The sequence below is a fragment of the Globicephala melas genome, chromosome 20, assembly GCF_963455315.2.
Source record: "Globicephala melas chromosome 20, mGloMel1.2, whole genome shotgun sequence".
Classification (NCBI taxonomy): Eukaryota; Metazoa; Chordata; class Mammalia; order Artiodactyla; family Delphinidae; genus Globicephala; species Globicephala melas.
In genome coordinates this window covers 18,574,950-18,585,493 of record NC_083333.1, presented here as the reverse complement: position 1 = coordinate 18,585,493, position 10,544 = coordinate 18,574,950, and positions in this window count along the sequence as shown.

The window sequence follows — 10,544 nt, the reverse complement described above, 5'->3', positions numbered from 1 at the left end:
GTTGTGGCTTCTTTTGTTGCAGAGCACGGGCTCTAGGTGCCCTGGCTTCAGTAGTTGTGGTGCATGGACTTAGTTGCTCCGCAGCATATGGGATCTTGCTGGGCCAGGTCTCGAACCCATGTCCCGTGCATTGGCAGGCGGTTTCTTAACCGCTGCACCACCAGGGAAGCCCTCCTTGTACCTTTTTAATAAGCAGATAAAAACTCAGATTTTTAACAAAATTCAGAATATATATTCATATAACTTAAAATTCTCCTCAACTGTCTAACAAAGGCTAATTCATAACCCAGTGTTTTACATTATCAAAAGCATTTGTATCAATAGCTCTGTAAAATTTATCTCTAAAAAAATTGTGGCCTCTGATTTCAGTTTTAATCAAAGGTGAATCAAAGCAATTTGGACTTAACAAAATTTATTTCTTCTGTAATCTCTATATCATGCCAAGTAAATGGGAGTTTAGCGCACACTTTTCCCATCAAAGGAACCCAAAACCAGTAGTCAGGAAATTATAACAATAATAATCTCTTACATTTGCATAACAGAGACTTTCACTTCTAATAACAGTGGAACAGGTAATTGGGACCAGCCAGCCACCTGCTGAGGAAAGCTGAAAAGGGTGAACAAAATATTAAAAGACATTGACGAAATAAGAAGGTAATAAAGAATTACCAGTTGAAGATAGAGAAGAAAAACAAAATCCAGTGAATCACGTCCTGCGTTTGGGGCCTCCTGTTCTGGGAGCATCCACTGTTCATGGAAAAGAGACTGAGAAGCTGAGTGATGCTTTTGACAGCAGCACAGACTAAAAGGACAGAAGTTGGAGCCCAGGGCCTGCTTTGGGTTGGGATTCTGAAAAATCTACACCAGCCCTTGCCAGGATGCAACCCAGCTTCAAGTCATCTGTGTGACTCAGGAAACCTTAATCCCTAACAGTAAATTAAGAAAATCCTGATTGCTAGTGATCCAGGTGCCTGATAGAAGCAAATGCAAATCCTCTTGGAATAAGATACTAACATTCAAATTCTCAAATTATTTCCACAAACACTTTTTCAAAAACAATGCCTAACACACAATCACAGATATCAGACACATGAAGAGATAATATGTCAGGAACAAGAGCCAAGAGAAGTGGCAGGTAATAGAATAGTCACACCAGAGCGCCAGGTAGTGGAATTATTGGAGATAGATTTTAACATAATGCTGCTTACTATGGTCAAGGATATAAAAAACAACTGGAAATTTGGGCAGAGAACTGGAAATTTGGGTAGAGAACTGGAAACTATAAGAACTGACAGAGTATATACGAAAAGGAAGCAACTAGAAATTCTAGAACTGAAACACAAAATCACTAGATAGATCTATAAACTGAGTTACAGCTAAAGAGAGAATTTGTGAAAAGATGAGTCAGAAGAAAATATCCAGAATGAAGCATGTAGTGAAGTTTAGAGAAATAGAGAATACAGTGAGAAAGTTTACCATATGTTTGATCAAAGTCCCAGAAGAGGAGAAGAGAGAGAATGTAGCAGAGGAAATATTTGAAAAATTAAAGGCTGATGATAATTGTCCTGAAGTGATGACAAAAACCAACCTACCAGTTCAGGAAGGACTATGAACTCCACACAAAAATAAAGAAAAAGAAATACACACCTAGATTATTAATAATGAAACTTGAGGAAACAAGGAAAACTTATCGAACATTGCTGAGGTGGGGGAAATAGATTACCTTCAAAGGAATGACACTTTGGCTGCTGAGTTTTTTCAACAGCTACAGTGGAAGCCAGAAGACTGTGGAATTAAATCTTCAATGTGCTGGTAAAAGTAACTACAAACCTCATCAAAAATATATTTCAAAGATGACACAAAATAAGACATTTTCAGACACAAACAGGAAAAAATTGTCACCAGCAGAACTTACTAAAGGATACTCTAAAGAATTTGCTACAGGCCAAAAGAAAGTGATATCAGATGGAAAGTCTGATATGCAAGACATTATAAAGAGCAAAGAAAGTGGTAAATATATAGATAATTGTAAATAAACATTTAATAACATTGTGAAAGTAACCAACTGTGAAGTGAGGGGGCACAGTCCACATAAGATCACCCTAATTTATGACACCAAATACAAGTTTGGGGGGCCCCAAGACCACCCTTAGGTTTGATAATTTGCCAGAAGGACTTGCAGAACTCACTGAGAGCTGTTATATACTCACAGTTATAGCTTGTTACCGCTAAAGAATACAGATTAGAATCAGCCTAGGGAAGAAATACCAAGGGCAGAATCCAGGGAGCTGCCAAACCCAGACTTCCCAGTTGTCCTCTCCCCGTGGAGTCTGGACAGCATTACTTCCAGGCATTGATCTGTAACGGTATTCATGGAGGATTGCCAACCAGGGGAGCTTACCCAAGCCTCCGTGTGTAAAGATATTTTGGGGCGGGGCAGGGCACCATCAAATAAGCGTGGTTAACTGCCCTCGTGGCTGATCTCAGTCTCCTGGCCCTCAAGAGGTCACACCCGATAGATCGCATGACCCAAAGCCCCCATCCCAAATCACATTGTTATTATATGGCTGGCCCAAGGCCAAACAAAACAAAACACTCCTATCAGACATGACATTCCAAGGGCAAGAGATAACTTTCCTGCAGCCCATGGCTAAGGCCAGACTCCCCTTTGGGCAAGTTAAATTGTTTTCTACACAAACATCTAACAGGTTTAAAATTTTCACCAATGTGGCAGGCCCCTGAATCTCTGTAGGGCTTATATCCCACCTTCTGGCATGTATGTGTCTTACCAGGGCATCTAGAATACCTGCTGGTTTTTGCTCACTGGGTCTAGGTAGCATGATGTCATCAATATAGTGCCCTAGTGTCATGTTCTGCAGAACGTCCAGATGATGAAGGATTCTTCAGACCTGCACTGTCCAACATGGTAGCCACTAGATACATGTAGCTATTCAGCACTTGAAATGTGGGTAATTGAATTAAGATGTGCTGTATGTGTAAAATATACACCAGATACCAAAGACTTGGTATGAAAAAATAATTTAACACAGCTCACTAATATTTTATATTGATTTCATATTGAAAAGATAATATTTTAGATATGTTGGGCTAAGTAAATACAGGTATTATTAATTTCACTTGTTGCTTTTTGAACTTTTTTTAGTGTGGTTACTGTGAAAATTAATAATTAATAAAAGGAAACCTCAACTAAAATTGGAGTTGAGAAGGCCTGTAGAGGGAGGTCTCCCACCCTACCCCTCACCATTAATTACCCCAACAGAAAGACATCAGTTACTGACGGGGAGATGGAGAGAGGTACCTTACACCCCTGAACAGGAAGTGCCACTGCTCTACTACTGCAGAGGGTGGAAGGAAGGCTTTCTTCTCACCCAGCAACAAGCCCAGCCAATGGAAAACACCACAGCTCAGCCAATGAGAAGCTGTCATCATTGGGACTTTTGGTTTCCTCCAGTGAACTTTCATTTTTTCCTTGCAGATTTGGTGTCTTGTGAGAGCCCAATTCCTGATTCATAAATGGCTGTCTTCTCTCTGTGCCCTTACAAGGCAGATGGCACAAGAGATCTCTCTGGGGTCTTCTTTACAGAGGCACTGATCCCAGTCACCCCCAAAGTCCCTATCTCCTGATAGCATCACACTGGGGGTTAGGATTTCAACATGTGAACTTGGGTGGACACAAACATTCAGTCCATGACACTGCCCATCAATCTCGCTCCAGGAACATAATCATCATTAGATCAGCCATTCCACATATCCTGAGGGTCAAGTCACCCTCTGGCACCTTTCCCACCTTGGGTGTGGCAATTATATTCACCACGTCTCCGACAGTTTAGGGCTGTCATGTGGGCTCTGCTATCCTGGAGTCCTGTTATGACCCTTGACAGTAGGGAGCACAGTTCCATAGCAGCATCTCCTCCCCTAAGTCCTGGGCCACCACTCAGGTTCTCATGACCCAGTGGCCTTCTCACTAATTCATTCCTTCTTGTTTCAGAGACGGGAGTGACCACAGTCAGCTGATGGAGCCTCTGGCAGGACACAGGACATTCTGACTCCCCACCTCTCTCACCTAGGATTGTCAGTCCTCTGGCATGTCCAACCTGCTCCAGGCACAGGCCAGCTGCTAAAGGCAGACCACACACAAAGAGTCACAGGTGTTTGCAGTAAAGCTGTCAGGTTTCAGTGCCGAGGGGATGTGGGCCAGGGACAGAGAGTGTCTGCTGTGTTACTCTAGTTCCCACTTGGGGGCTGAGGAAATAACCACAGGGTGGGTCTGAAGACTCCCTAGGCCCACTGTCAGCTAAACTGGAGCTAGGACTAGTTATCATCTGACCTCCATAGGCCTTCATTCTAAACACAGGAGCATGTGATGTTTTGAGTTTTTGGGTTTCAGTCAGTCTTATTACAGATCCCATATCACAAAGTCCTTGGAAATTCTGGTGTTCTCCCTTCCCTGGTGCATAGATACCCTGGAAAATGACCTCAAGTCTGTCTGGGGGGATGACTGGGGAAATATTTGCTATATATAGGTGTGGTGGTGTTGCAGGACCTTCCTTAAGGAGAGCTGACTTCCCTATCAAACAATGAGTGCTGGGCCTGTGAACTGACTTATACCTGGAAACTTGGGAGGGAACGTGATTTTCCATTAGGACAGCTGACATCAGCCTTCTGCTCGTGAGCTCTTGATTATTTTTAAATTATATAAGTCAGCGTGTCCTAGTTGGTTGTCCATCTTTCTCCCCACTAGGAACACAGTGACCCACTAGTGACCCCATAGCCACTGCCCCAGATCCCTGCGGGTTAAGGAGCCCTGAGAGCTGGTCCAGCCTAGTTTTCTGGCACAATAATTACACTCGCCTTCCTTTGATATTTCAGTGCAGTCACCTGGCCTCCTCTTCCCGTTTGTGGCCACCTCTCACTGGCCACACTAGCCGACAGAGCACTGCCACCGTTAAGCATCTCAGGCCAGTGGCCTTAATAGAGGCCGTGTCCTCCTTACACAGTAAATCAATTCCAACATTTCCACCTCCTTAGCCCTTCTCACCTTTCCTCAAGACCATGTCAGTCCCCATTTCTCTAGGCCAAGTTCCATCCCAACAGTCTATTTGGAACAGCCCTGGGCGTTCTTGCTGTACCACTGGATTTTGACTTTCAGACAAAGGCCCCCAAGTGGGAAAACACTCCCCTTATCCAGGCTTATATTCCACCTGTTCCCCAGTCCGAGAGCTTCAAAACCCTCCCGTGTGACCCCGGTCTCTGCCCAGGTGCAGTGGCCCCCACGAGTCCTTTGGCACGTGTGCTGTTTCCTCTCATCAAAGCGGGGATGGCTGTGCGGAGACGTGGCCTTGGCTGTTTGCTTTGAGGCCATCAGGAGTGGAGGGCAGATCTCCAGCAGAACCAGAGGCACCTTGCAGAGCACCTGCCTCCCTTGAGGTCGTGGTCCCACCTCCTCTGAAGGGGAGAGGGGGCTCGAGGGGTCTGCAGGTTCAGCTGCTCAGGGGTATCCTCTCAAATGCCCCCATTTCACAGGTCGGATTCCACGCCTGCCCATCAGGTGGGGTCCCATTGGGACCACACACTCTTTTTCAGCTCTGCCACTCCTGCAGTTAGACCGTGGGCCTGCTCTGCAGCAGAGTCCGTCCTGCAATTGTTCCTTACAAGGGGTCGGTGGCTTTCACAGTGTGACCCGAGTTGGCAATTAGCCACCCTGAGCCCCCCCCCCCCCTTCCATTTTTCAACTGGCAGCCAGGCCACCGCATGGTCATTACAGTTATTGCTGCCCCGGGACGCTAAGCGCCTCAGCTACACCTGTGGCCACAGGTGAGAGCCTGAGTAATCTTGCTGCATGGGGCTCCCTACTCACTGGCGGCGACTGGCTCCTCCACTCCCCACCAGCAACAGTGCCTTTTTTTTTTTAATTGAAGTCTAGTTGATTTACAACGTTGTGTTAATTTCTGCTGTACAGCAAAGTGATTCAGTTGTACATATATATACATTTTAAAAATATTCTTTTCCATGATGGTTTTATCTCAGGATATTGAATATAGTTCCCTGTGCTATACAGTAGGACCTTGTTGTTTATAACAGTCCTCTTATTGCTGTTATACTGGTGACTATCCTAACTCCCAAATTTCAACCACAGAAAGCAAAGCCTGCAGCAGAGGGCTCCCAGCAGCGCCGCATTAAGGGTGCCTTCACGGGGGGAGGGAAGCGGGGAAGGGGGCGGAGCCAGTGGGAGCCGGTGTTACCGAGTGGGCTGTCCGTGAGCGGGCAGGACCGCCGGGTCCGTGGGACTGCGTCCGGGGAAGTGTACAAACTGCGCCCACCGGCTCCCAGCCCGCACTCGTCGGGGAGTCACCCCACAGGGCGTCGAGTCTCCTGCGCTTCAGCGCTGGGGTACAGACCTCAGGGCGCGGTCAGTATGGGAGCCCCGGAGCCGGGGCGGGAGGCACAGCGAGGGGCGGGAGGTGAGGTGCTGTCCGGTTACCCCTGCGCGAAGCCGTCCGGAGCCCGTGCAGAGCTGGCAGTAGAGCCAGCTGAGACCGAGAGGGTCCGGAATGGCCCAAGTCAGGGATCAGAGGAAGCAGTGGGCAAACACCACGCGCTTCACACCCCGGCCCACCACCCCACCCCACCCCAGACCGGCAAGTTCAGAGCGGCCAGGAGTGCAGCCGAGGGAATGGGTTTGTAGGGTCGCAAAGGTGCACGGATTCCAGGGCATCTGTGGAGCCTGGAGGTTTGACTGCCCATTTCTTTAACGTGCTAATTTAAGGTGAGAATTTCAGCTATCATTTTTTAATTGCAGTACAGTTAATTGGCAATGTTGTGTTGGTGTCAAACATACAGCAAAGTGATTCAGTTATATATATTCTTTTTCAGGGTCTTTTTTCCCTTATAGGTTTTTACAAGATATTGAGTATAGTTCCCTGTGCTACAGAGTAGGTCCTTGTTGCTTACCTATTTTATATATAGTAGTGTGTATATATTAATTCCAAATTCCTAATTGATCTCCCCCCCTCCCCTGCTATCACCTTTGGTAACCATAAGTTTGTTTTCTTTGTCTGTGAGTCTATTTCTGTTTTGGAAATAAGCTCATTTGTATCATTTTCTTTAGATTCCACATATAAATGATATCATATGATATTTGTCTTTCTCTGACATACTTTGCTTCATATGATAATCTCTAGGTCTATCCATCTTTCAGCTATCATTTTTGAGCACCTACCAGACATACTTTTAGAAAACTTAATTCCCATAAGAGGTCTCATTTTGCAGATGAAAAAGGGTCTCAGGTGGGCTCTGTTTTAACCAGTCTGCCTGATTCTAGTGACTAGGGTGTAGGCTGGACATTTAACCGCAAATTGTTTTGTCTCCCTTCCCCCAAAAGGAGACTAGCGAGCCCGAAACTTTATCGTCGGTGCTCTTGTCCCCTCCTTTAATTGCCTGTGTACAATACCATCAAACTCATTCATTTAAAATGAATTTGCGTGGCATATCTCCCATATTCTGTTACTATGGGGATCCATCCTGAGATGCTTAGTATCTAGACGAAAAGCTAGAGATGAGAGACTAACATTTGCTGAGTGCGTACTGAATGCCAGATATTGTCCAAGGGACTTTTTATTTGATTAAAGTAACGGTGCATTTGGTGCATTTAATTCTCACAGCAGCTTGAGATCTTAGGTGTTATTATTTGCCTCATTTTGCAAATGAGCGAATGAGTCTTCAGAGAGGGCAAATGAATTGCCTAAAACGTTTCAGCTAAAAAGGCAGAGCCCAGGATTGCAACACGGTTTCCTCTGCCTCTAAAGCCCTCTTTCTTTGTGCCATGCTGCGTAAAGGGTTGGTTTGTCAAATCTGATGACTCATTTCATTTGAAAATAATAACCAGGTTTTGCACAGGTGTCTTTTTGAGAATGTGAAGTGGCTGAATGATTTTCAGTTCCGGATTCTCTTTGCCCTGACTTAGGGGACTCAGAAAGCAAGTGTGATACCCGGGTCTGCAGCAGAAACGCAGACGTCCCCAGACAGCTTTTGTCTGTAAGCTGAGCAGAGCCACAAGCAGAGGCCAGAACCTGCCCGAACTGGGATTCCTCAGACCGAGGTGCTGAAGGATGAACTTTCCATCCAAAGACTACTCAAGCCTGCACGTGCTTCCGGGCACAGATGTTCGTAAGAATTTTTTATAACAGATGAACGTGTAGAGAAACTGAGCTTTGCCCTCAGTGTTGTCAGACAAGTCGACCCTGTAGCCAAGCAGAGAAAACAGCTAGCAGCTGGGTCTTGTACAAACCCTCTTTGCACAGGCTTCTGGAACCCGTCTGGCTAATTGTGCCGCCAGGGAGCTGGCAAGACCGGAGTTGTCCCCCTCCCGATGTGAGAGGAGAAGAGGGATGGTGAGGCCATATCCCAGAAAGAGGGAAGCCCTGTTCTGGGGATGGTCTGTGTATACGGGGCCAATGGGGATTTCCTGTCTGGTGTTTCCTCACTGCAGCTGCAGGACTAGGTGAGTCCATCTCTTAACCGTTGTCTCCACCGGGTTATCCAGGAAGACTGACTCCACCGGTTCCTAAATGTTCCATTCATGAGTGTTATGTCTTACCAGAAAGAATGTACGTCTGGGAACAGTGATTTGGATGTCTACCCCAACCCTGTATTGGTTCTTGCGTGAAGTACTTACCGTTGATGAGTGGCATCTGTAAAATGGAAATATCACCTACCTCTTGGGGGTGGCTGTGCATTTAAGGATAATATATTGGAATAGATAACTAATGAGAACCTACTGTATAGCTCAGGGAACTCAATGCTCTGTGGTGACCTAAATGGGAAAATCCAAAAAAGAGGGAATATATGTATCTGTATAGCTGATTCACTTTGCTGTACAGTAGAAACTAACAGAACATTGTAAAGTAACCATACTCCAATAAAAGTGAATTTAAAAAATAAAGATAATGTATTGGAAGTGCCTAGAACAGAGTTGAGCCTATAGAGGTCACTCAACAGGTAGTCGCTGCTACAGCTGTTACTGTTGCAATGGTTCTATTGCTTTCGTTATTTATTTATTTTTATAAATCTATTTATTTTATTTATTCTTGGCTGGGTTGGGTCTTCGTTGCTGCGTGTGGGCTTTCTCTAGTTGCGCCGAGCGGGGGCTACTCTTCGTTGTGGTGCGTGGGCTTCTCATTGCAGTGGCTTGTCTTGCTTTGGAGCACGGGCTCTAGGCACATGGGCTTCAGTAGTTGCGGCTCGCGGGCTCAGTAGTTGTGGTGCACGGGCTTAGTTGCTCTGCAGCATGTGGGATCTTCCAGGGCCAGGGCTCAAACCCATGTCCCCTGCATTGGCAGGCAGATTCTCAACCACTGCGCCACCAGGGAAGCCAGCTTTTGTTATTTATTTATGTTGAAGGTCTAGGCGCTGTTCTAGGCCCTGGGGTATGAAAAGAACCTCATCAGGACACTCACAGGATTTCAGGACAACTGGGGGCAGAGACCGTGGCCCCCAGGAAGGGACCATCAGTACAGGTGCCCTGTTTTGGAGGAAGGTCAGGAACGTCTGGTGGCTTCACTCTACCAACCTTTGGCTGCCTGCTTGATTACCATCCCGTCTCCCTGAGATTCGTGGTCCAGCTCCTGGAATGTCACCCCTCCTGTGCAGGTGCCAGCAGTGCTGCCATGGCACAGCGCCAGAGGGAGGAGTCCACCTGCTCCAGTGGCTCATTGACATAGGCTGCCAGGTGCTATGATCACCCAGTCTGGAGGGGGTGGGAGAGAAGGATACGGCTGCTCTTGGGGTTGCAGAGGGAGTCTCTGTTCTAAGTGTTCTGAGAGTGGAGCCTGTGGCCGAGGGGTGTGAGGGGAGAAACACCTGCAGAGCAGCGGGACTTGAGGAAGCCGAGGAGGAAATCCCTGGGCAGGTTTCAGAAGACGGTCGTGAGAAGGGAGCACAAACCCACATGCTCCCAGCATCACACAATATAAATATTGCAGAGTCTACTGGGGACAAAGCCCAGAAGCAGAGATGTGTCAGGCACACGGTTATGGCCCAGGCAGCCCAAGCCCCCAGGGACGAACCTGCCATCCGACAAAATCAGGCCATTACCTCCTGCAAGGAGGAACTGCACACTTGAGCACCCACGGGGAGGACTCAGCAAACAAGGGACAGCATAGTTATTCTGGGATTTGCGGGAAGGGTGGCGTGTTGGTGACATCTAGACAGAGCCGTGTTTTGATGTGCTCAGAACAAAGCAGGGTCAACATCCTGTTGTGTTGAGGGTCAACACTGGGTCTGGACCTAGAGCCTTGTTTCTTCTGAAACAACACGTTTCATATAGTTGGGGGTTCTCGTTCCATATCAGAGGGTAAGGATGGGTATTAGGGGCAACTAACAGATTCTGCCTCAGGGGCAGAGCCCAGATTCAGAATGCAGCTGTCTGACCCCAAAACCAGTGCTCTCAGGCTTGACCATTCATTTAATCCCATCTGTGGACGCAGAAATGTCTTCATTCCTGCAATGGCTCCCTGTGTGTATGC